The sequence below is a fragment of the Pseudorca crassidens genome, chromosome 15 (assembly GCF_039906515.1).
Source record: "Pseudorca crassidens isolate mPseCra1 chromosome 15, mPseCra1.hap1, whole genome shotgun sequence".
In the NCBI taxonomy this organism is placed as follows: Eukaryota; Metazoa; Chordata; class Mammalia; order Artiodactyla; family Delphinidae; genus Pseudorca; species Pseudorca crassidens.
In genome coordinates this window covers 82,098,372-82,110,068 of record NC_090310.1, presented here as the reverse complement: position 1 = coordinate 82,110,068, position 11,697 = coordinate 82,098,372, and the positions used below count along the sequence as shown (strand labels likewise).

The 11,697-nt window shown below is 42.7% G+C and overlaps 1 pseudogene; it reads left to right on the top strand.

Annotated features, from left to right (window-relative positions):
* The first annotated feature begins 530 nt into the window (after positions 1 to 530).
* LOC137206500 (adenylyl cyclase-associated protein 1-like) lies at positions 531 to 2,276 on the top strand (annotated as a pseudogene).
* The last annotated feature ends 9,421 nt before the right edge of the window (positions 2,277 to 11,697 follow it).

Sequence of the window (11,697 nt, the reverse complement as noted above, 5' to 3'; positions counted from 1 at the left end):
CCTGATCACTTTGCAGCTTATAGGCCCCTTGGTTGAGGAGGTTTATCCGCATTTAGAGAGAAGTGGAGAATCACGATGCACACTCTAGTCTGCAACAGAGAGTTTGGACATTTCCCGCCACAGGCAACCCAAGAGAGCCAATGAGAAGAATAACGTGACCCATGACGACTGTGGGAAATCTCTCTGCCATGTGGAGAATAAATTACAGCAGGGTGAGCCTGCAGGTAAGGGAACCTGTTAGGATCGCAACAGAAGTGGTAAGGGTTTCAACTAAATCAGTAGAAATAAAAATGGATGAAAGAGAGTGATTTGAGAAATGCTGATGCAAAAGATTGTACATTGGTATTCTTCCACTTTTCGTTGCCATTTTTAACCACTTTGGTAGGCCATTTTAATTTCAAAGACTACATAGTTTTTTTTCACACCAGTGAGCCAAATCCTATGGGAAGGTAATGAACATAAGTGTGGCTGGCTTAGAATCTGGCCTCAGTAGAAGAAAAAATCTCCTTAAGAAATGTTTCTAGGGAGAGCGGCTGAGCACAGTCCCGAGGTGAGGCAGAGCTCTGAGCAGGTGCTACATTATGGCTGACATGCAAAATCTGGTAGAAAGATTGGAGAGAGCGGTGGGCCGCCTGAAGGCAGGCTCCGTACCCCTGACACGCACCGTGGGTATAGAGACAGTGCTGCAAAAGCAGGAACGACTCCATAGGTGCAAGCGTTTGACTCACCGTTGGCCGGTCCTGTGGCAGAGTACCTCAAGATCGGTAAAGAGATTGGGGGAGATGTGCAGAAGCATATGCGGAGACGGCCCACACAGGTCTGAAGTTGGAGTGAGTGCTCTTGGTTACAGCCTCTCAAGGCCAGCAGCCAGCAGGCAATAAGCTTTCTGATTTGTTGGCACCCATCTCCGAGCAGATCCAAGAAGTGATAACCTTTTGGGAGAAGAATCGAGGCAGCAAGTTGTTCAATCACCTGTCAGCTGTCAGCGAAAGTACCCAGGCCCTGGGTTGGGTGGCTACGGCTCCCAAGTCTGGTCCCTAAGTGAAGGAAATGAATGATGCTGCCATGTTTTATAGAAGCTGACTCCTCAAGGAGTACAAAGATGTGGGCTGGGTCAAAGCTTACTTGAGTATATGGACAGAGCTGCAGGCTTACATTAAACAGTTCCATACCACTGGACTGGCCGGGAGCAAAACCGGGCCATGGCAAAAGAACTGAGTGGATTGCCATCTGGACCCTCTGCTGGATCGGGTCCTACCCACCCCCAGGCCCACCACCCCCCGAGTCCCCACCAGTTCAGGCTCAGATGAGTCTGCTTCCCGCTCAGCACTGTTTGCACAGGTTAATCGGGGGAGAGCATCACACATGCCCTGAAACTTGTATCTGGTGACATGAAGACTCAAAAGAACCCTGCCTTGAACGCTCAGAGTGCTCCAGTACGAGTGGCCCCAAACCATTCTCTGCATCTAAACCAGGAGTCAGCCCATCCCCCAAACCAGTCACAAAGAAGGAGCCAGCTCTACTTGAACTGAAGGGCAAGAAGTGGAGAGTGGAAAATCAGGAGAATGTTCCCAACCTGGTGATAGATGACACAGAGCTGAAACAGGCAGCTTACATATTCAAGTGTGTCAACTCAACATTGCAAATCAAGGGCAAAATTAACTCTGCTACAGTAGCTAACTGTAAGAAACTCGGTCTGGTGTTCGATGACGTGGTGGGCATTGTGGAGATAATCAATTGTAGGGATGTCAAAGTTCAGGTAACGGGTAAAGTGCTAACCATTTCCATCAACGAAACAGATGGCTGCCACGTTTACCTGAGCAAGAATTCCCTGGATTGTGAGATAGTCAGTGCCAAATCTTCTGAGATGAATGTCCTCATTCCTACAGAAGGTGGTGACCTCAATGAGTTCCCAGTCCCTGAGCAGTTCAAGACCATATGGAATGGGCAGAAGTTGGTCACCACAGTGACAGAAATTGCTGGGTAAGCAAAGTGCCACTGGGTTCTTTGCCCTCTCCCTCACACTGTGGGATAAATCTGTATCAAGATGGTTCTTTTCTAGATTTCCTCTACCTTTCTGCTCTTAAACTGCTTCTCTGCTTTGAGAAGCACAGCTACCTGCCTTCACTGAAATATACCTCAGGCTGAGATCTGGGGTGGGATAGCAGGTCTTTGATCTTCTGCAGGAAGGTGCAGCTTTTCCGTATCAGCTCAACCGTACAGCCAGTCCATTCTTAAGGAAGTGCACATCAGGACAGGTGTGTTTTAGCTTTCAGCCTTTGTTTTAGCTTTTCAGCCTTTTTCTAACAATGAGCGTGAAGGTAGCAGAACCTGGTGTGACCCTAGTTGGCTCTTCTAACTTAAACTAATTTTCACTATTGACAAGTTAGGCAAGGGTTGCATAGGACCAAAGACTGAAGCTTGGCCATCTAGCATTCCAAGCAAAATGATTTCCTATAAGCATTCCTTTTCTTCTGCATTCCATCCTGTATCTGCCCGAACCTGAGATAGTAGGTTGTCCTGTGTTAGCTGCTGGGGTGGTGCCCTGCACCCAGGCCAGCTAAAGGAGTCTTGGACCCTTCCTCTCTCTGGGACCCCTGCCCACCACCTTCCTACAGAGATGAGTTAAAAAGAGAGAGAGAGGGCTTCCCTGGTGGCGCAGTGGTTGAGAGTCCACCTGCCGATGCAGGGGACATGGGTTCGTGCCCCGGTCCGGGAAGATCCCACATGCCGCGGAGCGGCTGGGCCCGTGAGCCATGGCTGCTGGGCCTGCGCGTCTGGAGCCTGCGCTCCGCAACGGGAGAGGCCACAACAGTGAGAGGCCCGCATACCGCAAAGAAAAAAAAAGAGAGAGAGAGAAAAAAAAAAGGAAAACCACACCATTCCCAGGAATCTGGCTTCCCTTCCTCCTTCCATGCCGGGTACCCATCATCCATCGTCGTTGCTTCCTTTGCCCTGTCAGGCTCGACAGCTTTTGGCTTCTGTCTGGGCACCTGAACAGAGGACTAAAGTCTCCATTGCAGGCTGGTTTTAGGTCTTGTGTAAAAATCTTGCACAGAATTGCTATTGTAAATTTCAGTGTTTCCTCTAGGCCAAACACTTTACCAAAATACGTAACTTTTTTTTGGTGGGAAGAGAGATTGTCCTGTGATTTCTACCCATTTCCTGAGGACTGTGGAAATGAATCTTCATGTACTTAAAGTTATACAGAAAATAGAATAAAATTAAAACCAAAAAAAAAAAAGAGAAATGTTTCTAGAAGCCAATTCTACTAGCTCCATAATAGACTCCATTTTATCCATAAAGTATAAAAATACTAGTATATCCTATCCTGATATTCCGATATAGAGGCACCATGTCTGTGCTGAACCCCTGTGTGTAGTTTTCTTAGTGACTTTGCAAGCGGAAAGCGTCAAGCTGCTCCCTCGCTCTCTCCATGTGTTAAAACCATCGGGGTTGTAATGGGCATCTCTGGATCAGGTACCTTCTGGCTCTTGCCGTCTTTGTTGCCTGCATGCTGAAAGATAAGGATTTGGCCAACCAGCCAGGGCTTGCACAGGGGAGCTCGCAGGGTCTCGCTCACGCCTGGCAGCAACTGAACACTCGGTGTCATTATGCAAGTTATCATCAATCAGCAGGCAGCTGCTTTTAGGACTTCCAGGCAGCAAGGCAAACATTTGTGCTTGTGGTTTCCTCCCTGAGCGTGCTGAACCCAGGGCCCATCAGACAAGAGAACTGCACACACAATCACTGCCCACTGCTCAGGACCACCTGAACAGCTGTTCCAGGCCGGTGTCGGGATGCTCACCTGGCAGCCCTGTTGAAGCGCAGAGGAAGATGTGCAGATTAGAGCCTGTTTGCTCAACACAAAGGGCTTTCTGTGAAAGAACCACAGGGAGGCCGGGGAGAGAAAAGCAAAGCTGAGGATAAATCTAACAATACATTCTTCATAAAACAGACCAGATGATGTAGACACAGGGGTGTACAAGACCAGCCGAAAACAAAATGCAAAAAAACCCCACCACAAATAGAAACCATTTGGATCCTGATGGAATGACAGTGAGGCTGGCCAGATGTGTTCAAGGAATAAGAGGAAGGAACACTGATTCCATAAGCAACGAATAAATACTTATTAAGCACATGCCATGCACCCAGCCATCTAGGATACAAGATGAAAAGCAAGGAACCAAGAGCCCAGGGAATTTGCAGTCTTGTTAGGCAGATAAGACACACCCATGGGAACAAGGTAGGCATAAACGGCACTTGATGTCAAAAGCTGAACTTCAATATACGGAACTTGCAGGAAGGATGGGAATCAGGGTATCCTAAATAGGTGATGTTCTGTGAGTGAAGTCCTTTAGGCCTCTCAGCAGATGTAGGTGGGCAACACCCCTAGTTTAAAAGGGTCACAGTGAGTCCAAATAAACAGGAAATGCTCCAGGGTTTAGAAGTGTGCACCAGAATCTCCCAGGAGCTGTTAAAGTTTTCATTGAACAGAATCACACAACTGTTGTTAAAATGAAGAGTCCTGAACCCCACACTGGAGAAACTTTTTTAATAGGTCTGAAATGGGGCCCCAGGAATCTGCATTTTAAGCAAACATCCCAGGTGTTTCCAATGTAGCTGGCTCCCAGCCTTTACTTTGAGAAATACTGCATTAAAGGTGAAAATGAACTAAAGGGATTTAGACTAAAGTTTTCCTAAAGTATTAATCTGTACTGCTATGGAGGCTTCTGTGATCTCCTTGGAATTACATTTTTGAAAATGGTATGTTTACAGGCATTATTTTTTGAGTGAGAAAGGCAAAATCTTCCTTATATTCTTCAAAGGGTCTGCCCACAACTTTACCCCCAGAGCTAATAACCTCTAAAGATGTTTGCGTGTATGTGTTTATTTATTTAGAAAACTACTTATTCAATTCCTCCATCTCCAATCTAGACCTGGAAATCTCATTCTACTCAACTTCTATGGTTTCCACCTTTGTCAAGTCCTTTCCAAAAGTGAGTGCAACAAATCACTCCAACATCTGGGTTCTCCAACACTTCATATTTAGCTACATCACATTCCATCCTGAGTATTTGTTTAAGCGTCTGTTCTGTTTCCCCAGGGGGAATATGAGGCAGCTGACAGCAGGGACCATGCTACTGAACTGCTCCAGATACCTTGCATAACCATCACCTAACATGTGTCAGAAAGAATTCAATTCATAATTTCTAATAATTGAATGAATGAATGAATGTATATGTTGAATGTTGAGAGAATGTGATAGAGAATAGAGGAAATTTGTTCCTGTTTCTTCTTCCTACTTGAATCTGTAATTCAAGAACAGTTTGGTGTTGAAGACAATTCAAGATAAAGAGATTTCAGTAACCCAGCTAAAGTCCTTATATCCTTGAATATTCAACCAGAATCCTGGCACTTCCATGTCCAATGATGTGTGGTCCAGTTTTTCAAGATGTCAGATAAAACAGAACCCTTACATCAAATATGATACAATTAGAATTATAGCCATGATCAACCTACAGACGTGTTTTTCTGCAATGGCATAACTAATCCCATCTCACACTGAGAGAAACAGTTAAATCTTAGTGCTCCCAGCCTTGGTTATTGTCAGACAGGGACCTCCCTGGTTTGAGGAATGACTGCTAGTTATCACTCCCCATGCCTACCCCAGGCCTGTAAGCCACGTTCCCTGCCACAAGTCCTGCCAAGATTTCCCTCAAAACACATTAATTTTCAGCTGTGGAAGAAATTTACTTTCCTTCAAGCAGAGAGCTGTTTCTGGCCAGAGGCTTTTAGCGGATAAGCAAGAGCTCTAAACAACTCTTCATCCCCTTCTGCCTATAATCTGGAATTTTCAATCACTCAACCCCGGCGTTTGAAGACTTCAGCTTGGCAGGAGCAGCAGCTTCAAACCATGTTTGCAGTTAGCAAGTAATGAAGCTGTTTGTGAGGCTGACAAGAACAGACTTTGTCGGCACTGCTTCTATTGTGTGCCTGAGATTGCATTCACGTCGCTGGAAAGGAAAAAAGGATGCCACCTTGGAAGTGTTGGGGGCCCCTTGTGAGAAGACAGCAGTTCTTTTTACTTTTGGGAGAAAAATGGCTGTAGTATCTGTGTCACAGATATTTCTACTGAAGCCTGTGGTGGTAGAATTCTGGGGAAAACATTACTCCGGGTGGAAGAAACCACTAAATGGATCACCTGAGAAAGGTAGTGGTGGCTGAAAGAGCTGAAGATGGCCCTCAGTTCAGGAAATACTTGGGTCTTGCAACAGGAAGAGCAAACAGCAATAAATTAGACAAAATCAGTGGTTATTGATTTTTTGTGTGTTTATTTGTTGATTTGGGGTTTTTTTTGGTGTATTTATTTGCAGTAATTAGTTAAAATGCTTTCAATTGTTAATTTGTCTGTTTTTTGTTTGATTTTTGCTTTTATTGTTTGTTCTTGTTTATTTAGCCAACAAGTGGCACAGGAGAAATTTCCTCAGGGGTAAGGGTCTGGGAGTACCCATCTATCTCAGTCTACTGTTCTTTAATGAATTAATTCATTAAAAAAAAATCCAACACATATTTATTGAGCACCTACTCTGTTGTGGGTCTTCTTCTAGATTCTGAGGATTATAGATAGGAATGAGATGGGCATGACCTCACCTCCAAAGAGATCACATTCTCATCAGCAAAGGCAGACAAGAATCGTGTAAATTATCGTTGTAATTACTAGGAAGAAAATCAATCAGGATAGGTGACAGTGACTAGAGTTAGGAGGGCATTTTAGACTGGATAGTCAATGAAGGTTTCTCTTAGCAGAGCTGAAATCTGAAAGATAAGAAGGCAGCCATGTAATGGCCTAAGAGATAATATTTAAAATCAGAGGAAATCATAGCAAATTCAAAGTCTATAAGATGGTTATGAACTTGAAAAACTCTAGGAAGAGTAAGGTACCCAATATGGTTGGAGCAGAAAGATCTAAAGAATAAGTGGTCTGGGATAAGGATGAAAGTGAAGTAGGAGCTGGATCATACACGCTTTATAGGTCATGACAAGGGGCCTGAGTTGAGTAATGGGTGTAATAAGAAACCAAGGGAGGGTTAATGTGGGAAAGTTGCATAATCAAATTTAGATTACCTTAAGATTATTCTTACAATTGTGTGGAAAAAGACCGTAGAATGACAGAGCAGGTGGATCACTGAGGACACAATCATAGTTGTCCACGATGGAGAGGATGGAAGCTTGAATGAGGATGGTGGTGGTATGGATGGAGAGAAGAGATGAATTCTGAATATAGTTGAGGGTATATCTAAGAGGACTTGTTAATGGATTTGATGTTGAAGTAAGAGAGAATAATCAAAGGTAAATCTTAGGTTTCCAAGTTTTTAGATAACAAACTTGTATATTGTACATTTATTTGTTTCTTGATCAACATTTCTAGGATGCTCTTCAGTGTGTTTAGGGGTAATTGGTGTACTTTTGGTGATCACAATAAGTTCAAACATATACAGCTTATTGATGTGAAGGACAGGAGTGGTATAAGCAGATGAATAACTTATGCTTGTAGAATTGGCAGGAAATTATATAAATCATAACACAGGTGGAAGTAGGGATTGAGCGAAAATGGATTCCACATACGTATTTTGGGGACAATGTTTCCAGATACACTACATCTTTGTCCATTCACTGAGAACCATGAACCAGTGATTCTAAGGTCTTTTTACGTCCCCATCCCTTTGAGCAGTGTGTATTCCCACTACACACTCAATAAAACTTTTTTTTGAAAGTATGGATGGATGGATGAATAAACGATTATCATTCCGTCTATGAAAGATCGGAATAAGAGTGGAAAATAGCTGAGGCTTATTTATTCATAATTCTTTCTTTTGCTTTTGTTTGTATTCTCTTTTTTTCCCCCACAAAGTAGAGCTCAATCCTCAGGCTAGATGAAGGAGGGTGAAGAAGACATACTCCTATGTATAGAACTTCTGGGAGACAAGAAATTTTTCTCCTCGAGGAGAGTTGGGAGACAATGGTCATAGTATAGAGTAGGTACCCAAGACTTATTTGTTGAATATTTAAGGGAGCAATATATTACATAAGAAGAAATTGAAGGTCAGAAGGCATCTCTATGACCTCACAAAATAAGGCAGAGATAAGAATTTCCTTCCTCCTCAGCTGGGGTTATCTCTACTCAAAGGACATTTCTTCTTTCTTTCCTTGGTTCCAAAGTATCTCTCCATTCACTATTCCATCTTTTCCTTTCCCTTCTCTAAGTTCTAACTTTTCCTTTCCTTTCTCTAAGTTTTGTGGGGCTCGGAAGCCTGAGATTCTACACTGGGAGGTAAAAGTCATTATTTGTAGCAGCAGTTGGGCTGCGGACTCTTCTATCTCAGGCACCACCACAGCAGAGGGAAGAATGCTCCAGAGCAGGTGCCTGAAGGCAAAGAACATTCAGGAAAAATTACATCTTATGAAGAATCATTGTCAAATGAAAACTTTTGTGAAAAAAGTTTCCCTAGAAGAGAGACTTCACCATAAATTATCTCTGGGAAGATACGGCCATCACTCTACTTGGCTGTAGGTGCTGTACATAGAGACTGCAGGAAAATTTCAGGGGCCTGATACCAGAATGCCAATCAATAGCTGTGGGTCAGGATGAGTCACAGTCCCACCACTTTTCATCAGTATGTGTTCTGCTTTCAGTCTTGGTGGATGATGAGTTGGCATAAAGTATATCTAAGTCTCCTAGAAATCGGTGTGTCAGATCCTTAACTGTCTCTAATGGCCAAGTGGTGGAGATGACCGTAAGTCTTACTCCAGGTTCTCAAACTGAAGTGTCATCATGGTCTCCTGGTTGGTTCCGGCCATGGCATCAGTTAAATAACACTTGGATGTTTGGAATCCTCTGGCTACCATATTGTGCTGTTGGGAAGCCTCCTGCCTCCCCTCTCCCCCTGGAAATACATACTTATTTGATGGTTACAGTGTGGCTTCTCTGAGAGCCATGAGATTTTTGCATAAGGTTCCCAAGGTACCAATCACTTACACTGTCATCTCAGGTGACTGGACACAAGGACCTGATCACCGACCTGGGCTATGGGTAAAGTATCCCCCTTAAGCTTTCTTGCCATTCTTTCTTTAAATATTTGCTTTTATCTTTTCCATGCTGGATGATGTGTTAGACATCATCAATACTGAGATGAATATGCCCCTGCTTTCAATGAGTACATAGTCTAATAAGCAGAAAGAAATACAGAAATAGTCATTTATAGTGGCTGATCAAATAGATATTAGAAGGAAATCAGAATTTCATCAGATTTGATTATAATATTTTTCAGGACGTGTGTCTGAGCTTTGTCTAGTTCACAATACAAATAGAATTGAGGAGATGACAAGGAAACAATAATAACCAAGCATCTTTGGGCCAGACTTCCATTGTATTAAGAAAATAAATTTGTGTTCAGAAAAAGCTCTTAGTCTCTCTTATTTTTCCAACCCTGGCATGAAGCAAGGCTCACCACAGAATTCCTCAAACATATGAGTTAACTGGCTGCCTTCAGACTGAACATCTTCACCAGCTCTTCTCTCTGTTGGCTCTGAATAATCTGTGGTCTCCAGGAGCTGTTCTCTCCTTCCCTACCTTATCATTTTCTCCTGGAGCAATTGCCCTAAAATGCACATTAAATCCTAAATGAGAAATGGCAAACTGCTCATGCTTTGAATAGGAAAGAAACCAGCCCGCTGTCTTGCTTCCATCCTGAGAACAGCCAACAGATGGGTGGCATAGGTGAGTGCCAAATACGTGCCATTATCATAACAGCAGAGTCTAATATTTACAGTTGTGTCTCAGCACAATGCTGAGGCTTTTACATTTAGTGGGCATTTGGGCTCCTACTACTTTTTTGTTAACTGTTATCTGATGATTCTCTATGTCTAAAGATGCCAGAAGTGAATATCAGCTATTGGAAAAAATTACTCTCCTACCTGCCTCGCTCCCGTACCATGCAGTGCTATAGGCAGTGTGAACACACTGGCTCTTTCTTTTCTCCTCTCTCTCAAAGACAAGGTGCAGACCCCCGACCTGTGCAGCAATTTCTCATTATTATTGTGATCATTAGTAATAACAGGTTGGTGTTGTAGAGTGCCTTTCTTAACAGCTTGAATCACTTCCCTTTGATATTAACTCATTTACTCTCCCAAGTTAATTTTTTATCGAAAATATATCTGAGTAGTGGGGTGGGTAGTGGAGGATGCATAAAAAGATTCCTTGAAATTATATTATTTACAATTAAATCCATTCTTCCTTCTGCATTGCCACTCCACAGCCAATTTTCTATTTCAATCAGATTCTATTCATCTCTTTACGCATCACATTTCAAGAACTGTTAACGTAAAATGTAAGTATGGAAGTAAATACACCTATCTTTGGCCAACTGTACCTATTTACTTACCACTTCCATGTAAGTGGGGATTATCTTCTTTTTACTTAATAGTCTCAATTTCAGAAATGATCTTTTGTGATAATGCTTTCTCTGGGTTTCCTGTACATCTAAAATGATTATTTTCACTTATACTTTTTAGCCCTAGGGGATCCAGCAGAGATTTCATTATGAACATTTTCTCCTTCGTTCTGATCTTCACTATTAGTGTTTTCCCTTGTTTTCTTAAGATTCATAGTCACCATGACTTTATCATTCTGTAATTTGACCTTGGTCTATCTCAATCTTCTTACTTTTTTCATCTATTCAATATTCTTTTCTAGTCAAAGTGGACTATATACCTATTCCTAGTACGCTTCTGCCCTCCTGTTTCTGTACAACCTATTATCTTTTCCCCTCACTAAAATATTCTCTGTTCTCCCACACCTAACTTGTTTATTCATCTCTGAATTCACCCTTTTTTGCTTAATTCTGTCTGGACACCCATAATCATGAAAAAGTCATCCTTCTATAAACTTCCATATCACTTTATTTATCATTCTCATATATTACACTCTACTTAGTATGACATTCACTTATTATTATTATTATTATTATTTTTTTGCGGTACACGGCCCTCTCACTGTTGTGGCCTCTCCCGTTGTGGAGCACAGGCTCCGGATGCGCAGGCTCAGCGGCCATGGCTCATGGGCCCAGTCGCTCCGCGGCATGTGGGATCTTCCCGGACCGGGGCACGAACCCGTGTCCCCTACATCGGCAGGTGGACTCTCAACCACTGTGCCACCAGGGAAGCCCTCACTTATATTTTTGATGTGTAAATAAGTATATTAGACTAAATGCACCTCGAGGGCAGGAAAATAGTCTTGGTCACTGTTGTATCTGAAACACAATGATGATGAATGATAATTGTTTAATGTATTAACGCCTAGCACTTCCTACTTACTCAACTAAGTATTTGCTGAATTTGAGATGGATGAATGAATGGTTTAATGAAGAAAGTTCTCAAAATTAAATGTTGCCCAGAAATGTGTTAGTCAACAAGGAAATAGAATGACATTGTAGAGAGGGGTAGCTGAGTCTTATTGCTCCCAACCCCTGTCTCTGAAGTTACATCATCTATTTGTGGATATACCACCCTATGATGGCTCTAGTGGCACTATTCCAGCCCAAGTTTAGCATCATAAATAACCCCTTAGCTTCAGGACCAGGTTAGGTCATATCATCAGATCTTTATAAGGGCTTCCATTATGATGAAAAAATATAC